Source organism: Eulemur rufifrons, chromosome 19 (genome assembly GCF_041146395.1).
Source record: "Eulemur rufifrons isolate Redbay chromosome 19, OSU_ERuf_1, whole genome shotgun sequence".
In the NCBI taxonomy this organism is placed as follows: Eukaryota; Metazoa; Chordata; class Mammalia; order Primates; family Lemuridae; genus Eulemur; species Eulemur rufifrons.
The window spans coordinates 108,740,402-108,750,318 of NC_091001.1; the positions used below are offsets into that span (position 1 = coordinate 108,740,402).

At 55.0% G+C, this 9,917-nt stretch overlaps 1 protein-coding gene across 1 annotated transcript in view; it reads right to left on the minus strand.

The window, feature by feature from the left end:
• The window catches only part of HPCAL1 (hippocalcin like 1), a 96,829-nt gene extending 87,475 nt beyond the window's left edge, over positions 1-9,354 (minus strand). Inside the window, exon 1 of the mRNA XM_069494457.1 lies at positions 9,082-9,354. The gene's annotated coding sequence lies outside the window, so the exon portion shown is untranslated. The remainder of the gene's footprint in view (positions 1-9,081) is intronic.
• Positions 9,355-9,917: the final 563 nt, after the last annotated feature.

Genomic DNA, 9,917 nt, shown 5'->3' on the forward strand with positions numbered 1-9,917 from the left:
AATCTACGCTCCACAATCTGCTGCTCAATAATATCAGTTTCTTCTGAATTATAATGCTGCCTATTATCATGGCAGTTGCTAAGGTGTCTGTATTTTCTAAGAGGTTCATCTTTTTGCAGTCATTTTAGCTACGAAATCTCTCTCTATGCTCTGTGTTGGATGCATCCTACAATGCAAGTTTATATTTTTAAACCTTTTCCCTGAATTGTAGAGCTGACAGAGGATTTAGCGGTTATCCAGCCCTAAACCCCATTTGACAAATGAGGGAACCGAGATGTGGAGAGGAAACATCCCACGTGCTAAGTCAGAAGCCAGACATGAATAATAGGATTGGGTCACTCCGCCAACCCATAAAGCTTCAGTGGCTTCCAGACCACTGTCCTGCAATTTTAACAAACGCATAAAACATTTTTTCACCAATCAAAAACGAGCACAGAAAACGTGACCAGTGCACTAACTTGGCCATTCAGGCCTGCAAAGCAAGCCCTTCAGGCAAGGCGTTAAGATTTTAAGTAATTTAATGCACCACGATCCTACTGTTAAGGAACTGGGGGGTAGTTCAGGCACACATCTGGGCATTGGTTTTGTTCCAGGATCTGTGCCAGGAATTGGGGTGGGGTGTCACCGAGGAGAAACCCACAGGGTCCTACCTAAAGGGGCCCACCGCCCTGGGCGAGGCGGGCAAGCATGATACCCAACCAGTAAGGTCGGGCTCAAGGGAGAACAATCTGTCCTCCCTGGGGGCACAAAGGACAATGCCACAGAGCAGGTAATACTGCCTTACTCCTGCGCCTGAAAGAACGCGTGCGATTCTCCCAGAATCTTCCAGATCAGCGATTCTCATGGAGTCACTTTCAGAATCAGACCAGCATCCATCCACTTGGTGCTCTAGACCTGCAATCATCCCGTCCTTGCTCCCCTCATCACCACCCTCCCCGACAGCTGGACGCCACAACAAACAGCCAATTCGGCAGGAATGGGCTACGTGACACAGTGACCCAAAGGTTGTGAAATAATGCAGAGACTAGATGAGGATGGTGACAGTGACAGTGCTGGTGCTGGTCATGACAGTGATCATGATAGTGATGGTGATGATGGTGATGGTGAGGATGATGATGGTGATGATGATGATGGTAATGATGGTGGTGACAATAGTGACGGTGATAGTGATTGTGATGATTTTGGTGATGGTGATGGTGGTGACAGTGACAATGTGGTTCTGGAAAGCCAGCAACTGGCCCAAGACAAGCCACAAGGGAAGGAGCTATGGGCCACACCGTGGGGGTCCTTGGCTGAGAGAACCTGGATTTCCTCACCTGTGCTATACTTCCCCTCCCCCGACTCCCACCAACGCTGGTGACGCTAATTCCCAAAAAGCTTTCCTCTTACGGCACGCTCTGGGAATGACCAGCCAGGCCACACTGGTTGGGGTCAGGCAATAGCACCATCATCAAGAACACATGCTAATAAAAGCAGCAATCTCTATCCCTGTCTTCAGAGAGAACAGGGAAAAGCAGAAAACAAGAATGGATTGTACGGGCCAAAGTTACAGCATGAAGGAAAGAAGGGCCTTAGCACCTGCCAGAGGTGTGTTTCTACCTCTATTTACTGGGAAGGAGAAAGGCACATGGACGCCAAAGCAGCCACCGTGTTTCCTGCTCCACCTGGAGGCTAAGCCCCCGCAGACTGTCCAGGCTGCAGCGCCGAGCACGGTATCTGCACCTCGAGGCTGAAGGGCTTTCAGTAAGGACACCCCTGCCACTGCCACACCAGGCTGGGGCGAGGGGTGGGGGGTGGGGAGGCCACCAGTCCTGCCGTCCCTGACCCTGCCTCAGCCCCTGAGGTTGGGGGCTTTTCTGGAAATCTCACATCCCATGTTCACTATGCCAGGAGCGTCTCTCCAGCCATAGGCAGAAAATACAGAAAATTGCATGATGTTGAAAATGATTTTTTTTTAAACATAGGTGATTGATTTTGAGAGATCCTCACTTACCTCCAAAAATTGATTACAAGGCCACAAACAGAAAGGATGGGGGTGACAGGGAAAGGTGGGGGCTGTCATCAATCCTCTTTTCTGGAAATGTCTGTCAAATGCCCAGAAAGAGGGCAGCAAGCTGAGCATTTTGCTGCTAGAGGAAAGAGAGTGCTGTGATCCATACACTCTGCTGCAGAGAATCATGATCCGCCAGTGTGCCCGGCGTCCTTCCTCAGCCTGAGAGCACAAACACGTCCGAACTTGACAGATGCTTTCCGAGCACTCAGAGGGAGAGCGGACCAAGAGGCCCTGGCCTCCTTATGTCTGAGAACCTGGATTTCCTAGCCCACAGATCTCTTTGCACAGCCTCCCAAGTTCAGGGTCACCACAGGTGCATCAAGGACCCTGAGAGACTCTTCGCAGAAGGCGTGAGGCTGGGACAACCCAAAATGGCAGGTCCCCAAACTCCATGCCGTGACCAGCACTGGCTCCCCTCTGGAAGTCTCCACATACACAACTCCCACAGGCTCGAACATCAAATGCCTCACTACTGCAGTCTGGCTTGAAATACACCTAATAAACTTGAACTTGAAAAGGAATGCTACACTTAGGAGCAGAGGTGGCACTATATCCCAGAATGTTTAAATAGCGAAGGCAGCCACCACCACTTACTGCACACACTCGACCAGCCAAAGACTCACCTGGGTCCTCACATCCGTGTCCCCTTTGATTGTCCGAGCTGGTCCTGGAACCCGCTTGTGCATATGAGCAAACTCAGACTCAGAGAGCATCTCCCAGCCAATAAACGACACAGCAAAGACCACCACTCCAACTCAGGTTTGCCTGACCCCAATGTCCCGATCTTTCCTCAACGGTATTTTGCAAATGAGAGTCTAACAGTCCTGATCATTCAGAAAAGAACAAGATGTTCTTACTGTCCATCGTGAGAGTTCTCGCATCGGTGGGAGCGAGAGACCATGTGAGACCCAGATCCACCTGGCATATAGTGGGTATACAATTTCTGTGTCTCAGTTTGGGCATCTGTCAAATGGGATCTCCTCCTCTGCTACCTTCCTGAAAGAATAAAAATGATGCAAGGAGAGAAATTCTTCTGAAATACACAAACCATCAAAGTACACAGCACTCAACTCCTCCCTCCCCCAGTCTATTCAACCTCTCTGCACACACACATGTATTGAACCACTCTACCTGTTCAGTTGTGGACCAGGTACTGGGGCAAATGGGACGTGTCATGCAGCACTCCTGCCCTAGAAGGAACTGCCACGGCTTGGGAAGGGATGACAAGACTCGTACAGGAAAAACTGAACACCAGCCCAAGCAAGGCCAAAAAAGGGCATATGATTACCACCAAATTGGGGGCAGAAAAGAAAATGACCTAGTTTAATTTTTGATCCTTCAACTTTCTGCTGATGGCCTTGGGCTACGTATTTGCTCAAGGCCTCCTCAGTTTTTCCATTTAAAAGAAGGGTTTGATGCCATTTGCCTCACATGTTCTTGCTCAAACAAGATAGTGTAGACAGCTGCCCCACCTCACCCGGCACATCACACTCCCTGTGTTTGATTAATAAATTCCAACACTCAGGAGCTAGACAAAAGAAATGTGAGGAAAGCAACTTCAGTCCGTCCAGCCAATGCGCCTTGGGTATGCTGCAGGTGCCAGCGCTGTGCTGGGCACGGGCATGAGAGGCCAGCGACAGAGCTCACCGTCCGGCAGGAGATGGCCAAGCACCCGCCTCACTTCCTCAGCGCTGGGAGAAAAATCAGTTCTGATGTGAAGACCCCAGGAAGGCCGCATGGAAGAGGCGCTTGAGCCAAACCTACAGCGGACAGGCAGGAAAAAAAGGTAATCTAGACAGACAGAGGGTCTGTCAGTGGCTGCTTGCAGGTGGGGACGGGGAGTGACTGCAAATAGGCTGGAGGGACCTTTCTGGGGCAATGGATGTGTTCTAAAACTGGATTGTGGTGACAGCTGCCAACTCTGTAAATTTACTGAAAATCATTAAACTGTACACTTAAAATGGGTACACTTTATGGTATATGAATTATATCTTGATAAAGCTATCAATTTAAAAAAAAAGATGAGTAGTTTAGCAGATAAAGAAGTCTGGGTGGGAGAGAAGAAAGAAAGCCACCAAATGATCCAGCCCCTCCCCTGCCCCCACCTCCCATCCCCAGTGTCAGCTTAGAAGGGGGTTCTCCACAGAGCCCCCCAGCCTGGAGTAGGAGCTCCCCTCCACAGCACTTCAAGACCCACAGGCTTGTCTGATGGTCTCCCAGCCCAAGACCTTAAACTCCACACAGGCAGAGAGGACGCCCGGGCTTTCCCAGAGCCCAGCTTGGAACAGGTACACAGTAAGGGCAGACAACACTCACTGAGTAAGAGAACCAAGCTGGGTGGGGAGCAGAGTGGAGGCGGAAGGGAGTAAGATGATGAAATGTGTGTTTGAAACAGAGAATGGCTGACAGCGTGGCAGAGGTAGAGGAACTGGAAGCCAGGCTGGGCTGGCAGGGCTCCGCTGTGCTGGAGGAGGCGTGAGGTCAGGGAGCAGAGCCAGGGCCACAGAGAGGGCTGGCCACTGGATGGGTGGAGCGAAGAGGGCGCAAGAGCTCCCAAGCACTCCTGAGATTCCCAGCAATGAGCAGACGACACTCACTGGCCACAGTGGTAGAAGACACAGCTCCAGCGAGGGAGAAGAGTTCCTGGCTCTGTTCTGATGTGTAGTAGCTGGGAGCCCGCCCCATCCTGGAAGACAGCGTGGGGTCTGCAGCTGCAGGTGGGGTGGGGCAGGGGGGGTAGCTCAGGTGTGCATCACCTGCCAGTGCACAGATGCGAGCACAGGTGAGCTCGGCCAGGGGACCTGGGCAGGTGGAAGGAGACTGTGCCAAGAGATGCACGCAGCATAGCGCCTGCCTGAGCCGGCACCTTGCTTGCCAAAGGGGATGCAGAGCAAGGAAAGATTTCAGCGGCAATGGGGTATTGAGGCAAAATTGGAAACGACTTCTGAGAGGAGGACCACACACAACTTGAAAGCCTTCTTCCTTTCTTCAGGATCCTGGCAACCTTAACCATAGAATAAGTACGTAACAATCTTGAGTTTTCTTAGCCAAGGGTCAGAGACCCAGCACTTGGTCCTCGACAAGACTGCTCATCTGAGGCAGGTGGAGCTGACCCGGCACCTCCACCCCAAGGATCCTGGCTTCCTGCCAACTTGGGTTGAACCTCAAGCACAAAAAAGAAACAAATACCCAGAAAATACAGCTGCTGGATTAGCTAGCATTGAAGATGCACTTGGCTAATTAAGGAAAAGGAAAACAGCCCCAAGAAGTCATCTTTCCTGCTCTGCTGCTGGCAGAGGAAGGTGGCAACAGGAAGAGAGCGAGGTCTCTGGGAAGGATGTCTTTAGTTAGTCATGCCTCATAAATGCAGAGATTTGAAGCTTTGCCTCTGAGATTCAATTTCACTTGAAACGACATGGCCAAGGTAGGGCTCTCAAAAGGATTTACTGTGCTTTTCAGATGATAGGAAAAAAAAATTCTTTAGACTTGTACCTTGCTCATCAGCGCCTAAGAAATGTTCCAAATGTCAAACTGTATTGATTACCTAAAGTTATATTACAACCTGCACCACCAGATTCCAACCAATTTTTTTGGTGGAAAGTGATTTGAAAGCAACCTTTTTTCCATAGGGCAAGTGGCACTGAAAGAGCCCTAAGCCCACTCGGTATCTCCATATACAATCACCCTCTGTCATCACCAGATTAGAAACTCACCCCAAGGGGAATAGGGGAAGAGCTACATGAGATCACAGATGCACAGCCTTACGTGTGGATGTGAACACAACGGAGAAACCCACTGAGACAATGAGGGAATGGGGAGCCCCAATGTAGAGCATGATTAAAATCTCCAAGTGTCAGCTCATCCTAACTCCAAATGTGCCTTCCTTCCCCAACCACAATGACAGCAGGTGCTGACAAACTAGCAAAATAATCCCCCAGCAATCAGGGCTGGCAACTCATAAATTGAACGCATTATCCCACAACAAACAAGCATGGTTAGGGCTTGCTGGAATGCAGGGTTTTAATACAAACCTGACCCAAATCTAGATAAAAAATTCAGCTGCCAACTAGCTTAATCTTCGGTGCCAAATAAACACCGGGGCTCCCTGATAGAAGCCCGGATTATCACTGGTTCATGAGTGTGCGTGGGACTTTATTTACCACTTATGAGTAGCAACACGACAAGGTCTCAGAATAAGTTTGGGGGAAGGACATATTGAGTAACAGGGAGACAGAACGACCCTGACACGCACCCAACATGGTATTGCATGTGTGTGGGAACCCTTGGAAGTGTGTTTGCAGAGCCCCAAGGCAAGGCGTGCGGGCACCACCGCTTCCAGGGTGAAACTACGGCAGCTCCAGGCCAAAATGGTGCTGGGTGAGTGCGAGGACCCGGGCTGGGGGGAGTCGCCACAGGGAGCCCACTCTTTGTCCTGCCACAGTGTATCTTTCTAATTCTGAACAGCCCTGTGGCCAGAAAGGGGGACTGAGGTAAATTCTGAAGCAATTTCTCCAAGTTCTTTTATTTCTCGTAGCATCTCTCCCCAGCAGGCCTTGCTGGAAATTAAATGGGTCCCTGGCTGGAGTTGGAGCAAATCCTTGTTTTCCTGGGGTTTTGACTTGTTCTGGTTTCCCCACAGGTCGAGTGTCCTGGCATCTGACTCCCAGGGCCGAGTCTCCCAAATGGTTACCACCCATTGACATCTATGTCCCACCTTAAAAATGGCATAAAAGTAGAATCCAAAGGGAGAAGACCAGGCCGGAACGTGGCACCGCACCCACCACCAGGGAGACAGTGCCCCGGGCCTTTCCCCAGGCACATTATCCAATAAAACCTCAAGAGCGCAGTAATTACAGGCGCTTTCAAAAGTGAAACAGAAATAGATCTAGGGCCAAAACACTGGCTTGCTTGAGACAAAGGGCTGGCTTTGACTGAGGGGGGAAAAAAACAGCTTTTTGGTCTGTCTTCTGAGCAGAGAAAGCCAGGCTGATTTTTTTTTTTTTTTTTTTAATATTACAGAATCTCATTAGAGGGAAAGAGTAGGATTCAGATCAAAAGCCCTTTTCTCCTCTAGGATATAAAATCATTTGATGAAATGGAAAACAGATTGCATTCTAAGTGTGCCCCTGTCACCAAACCAGGATGAAAAATTAGCTTATTCCATCCCCCTGGCCTGCACAGCTGCTGAGATCTCAGGGCTTCGGTCCTCCTGGAAGATGAACCAAACGATCACACCAGAGGTTTCTGCTCCTGTGTCAGAAATGCCTGCAGAGCGTGCGGCTTCTCCCAGCACAGCGGCGGGGCGCGCACTTGGGGAAAGCATCCCACGCCAGAGGCAGGCCAGCAGGCTCCCCTAGCCCATCCCATGCCAGCTCCATCTTGGGAGCCTCAAGCACCGCAGGGTCTGTCGCTCCTTTGGTTAAAGGCGGTTTTCCGACCGCGAGGGTCCTGAAAGGAAGAGCCCAGGTGACGGAGCGAAGGCATCACTCGTTCTGGCACAAGCGGCGGGTGCCCCGCAGCCCCGGACAGCCGGCCCTGCCGGGTCTGAGCAACGCCGAGGTGCGGTCGCTGGACAATCCCGAGGGCGAATCGTGGAAAGAGCTCGGTGTGCACATCCACTGCGGTTCAAATTTACCAGTAGTAGGTTTCAAAACTAAGTATTTTTTAAATTAAGATGTGGGACTAGGAGGAAGGGTCCCAGCGGTTCCCAGGCTCCCGCATGAGGCTGACAGCCAGGGAGCGGGGGCGGGAGGTGGGGGTAGGGCCGAAGGGTGTCCAGCGCCCAGGACTCGGCGTCTTGGCAAACACCCTCCTCTGGGTGGAATCGGCATCGGCCGGGAAGAACGGGGGTGGCGCTCAGCGAGACCAGGCCCGGCCGGGATGCCCGCGAACCCCAGATCTGCTCTGCGGGGAGCGCCACTTTCGCACCGCGGCTCTCGGCTCCATGAGCGGCATCTCCCCCGGGACCAGGCACTTGTTGAACAAAAGGGCTCCCGACTCCGCAGTGGCTGCCTTCCGGGCAGGAGAGGGATCAAGCTCCCGCGCCCCGCGCTGCGCGCTCCGGCACCCTAAGGTGGCCGCGCGGGAGGTGCGGCGAGGAGGCAGTGCACCCAGCAGCCTAAACTTTCTCCCACCTGGGCGCGTCGCCGTGAAGTTGGGGCCTGAGACAGGCACGAAACACGCGCAGGGGGAATGTAAGAGTCCCCACACACACACACACACACACGATAAAGGGAAAATAAAGATTAAAAACAGGAGATGCTACTCCAGTTAACACAGCACCTACTACGTGCCAGCACTGGGCCAAGAGCTATCTTTAGTGAGTTCTCATTTTACCTGTCACGACAGCCCCCAAGAGACAAGCTGCCCCCACTTGAAAGAGAAGCAAATTGCAACGCGGGACGCGGCGTGTCCCGCCCAAGTAGCAGTGCGGGTCCGAGCGAGAGCAGGGCTCCGTTCGTCCCCCCACCGGCCTGGGAGGAGGGAGCAGATCGCCTCCGCGTGGGCCCCCACCCTTGGCCGAAGCTCACGGGCGACCCACGTGGGCCGTGCAGACCTGCCCCCTGCGCTGCTAGCCCGGGCTGCCCGCGAGGCCCGCGCTTGCCCCGTCGGGTCCCAGCTGTACCTGAGGCCCTTAAGCTCCGCACTGCGCCGACCGACTGGGACAGGAGGCCGGACCGCCCACGCCCACCCCGCCACCCCCGCTCCACGCACAGCTGCTCACACACGACACCCGCCCAGCACCGGTTCCCACCAGCAACTGCGCCCCAACACACAATTCCACAAACGCAGTCCAAAATGTGCACACCCTACTGCACACACGGGTCCCCACGAGTACACGCCATTCTAAAGCCACACGACCGTCCGCGGTCATCCCCAACTCCACTGCGCAGAGAAACACCGGTACCCGCCCCCGACACACACACACACACACACACACACACGCTCGAGCGCTAAGAAACCGACTGCAGCGCACGCCGTTGCACACGCCCGCAGCCCCGCGGCCCCGCAGCCCGCCCCTTCCCTACCGGCTCCGGCGCAGGACTTGGTCCGCCGGCTTCCCGAGCCCAAGTTCGGCGCAGGCGGCAGCTGCGGCGGACGCGGGCCGCCGCCCGGGACGAGCGCGCCGAGGCCGGGAGGAGTGGCTAGGAGCGCGGGCCTCCGTGTGCCCGCAGCCGCCGCGCCGGCCCTGCGCTCATCGCCGCCCGAAAGGACAAAGAGAAGCCGGCAGCCAGGGAGAGAACGAGGTGGAGGCGCCGCCGGTCCGCCCGTCTGCCGCCTGCCGCCGCTGCGGCCCGCCTGCCAGCTCCGGGAAGGAAGGGACGCGAAGGCGGGACCCGGAGGCGGGGGCCGGGGCGGGGCACGCGGCCGGAGGCAGGCGCTCAAGTTTCCTGCGGACCCGCCCCCGCCCGAGCCCCGCCCCCGGCCTCCGGTCTGGTCCCGCCCCAGCCCCAGCCACGCCCCCCTGGACGCTCGGCGCCCGGCCCGCCCTCGCCCTCCCCGCGGCTCGCCTTCCCCCAGCTCTGCGCCCACCGGACGCCCGGCCGGCCCCCAGCCCCGCGCGGATTTCGGGGCAGGGGCGGAGCGGAGCACCGGTTCCACCTCCCTAACCCTTGGCCTCTGGCCTGCGGGTGTGAGGGAGCCCGGGAGGCGGCGCCCGGGAGGGGCCGGCCTTGTCCCCGCGCCCCGTCCCCCGCGTCCTCTGCAGGAAGTGCGCTCCGGGTGGCCCGAGAGGGAGAGAGGCCGGAGTGGCCCCAGGCCTCCAGCCCCTCCACCCCCGTCCCGTGTGCAGCTGCCACCCACCTTTCTGCGCCTGGGTCGGGGAAGGGGCTGGGGGCCTGGAGGAGAGGGACCTGGTTCCAGT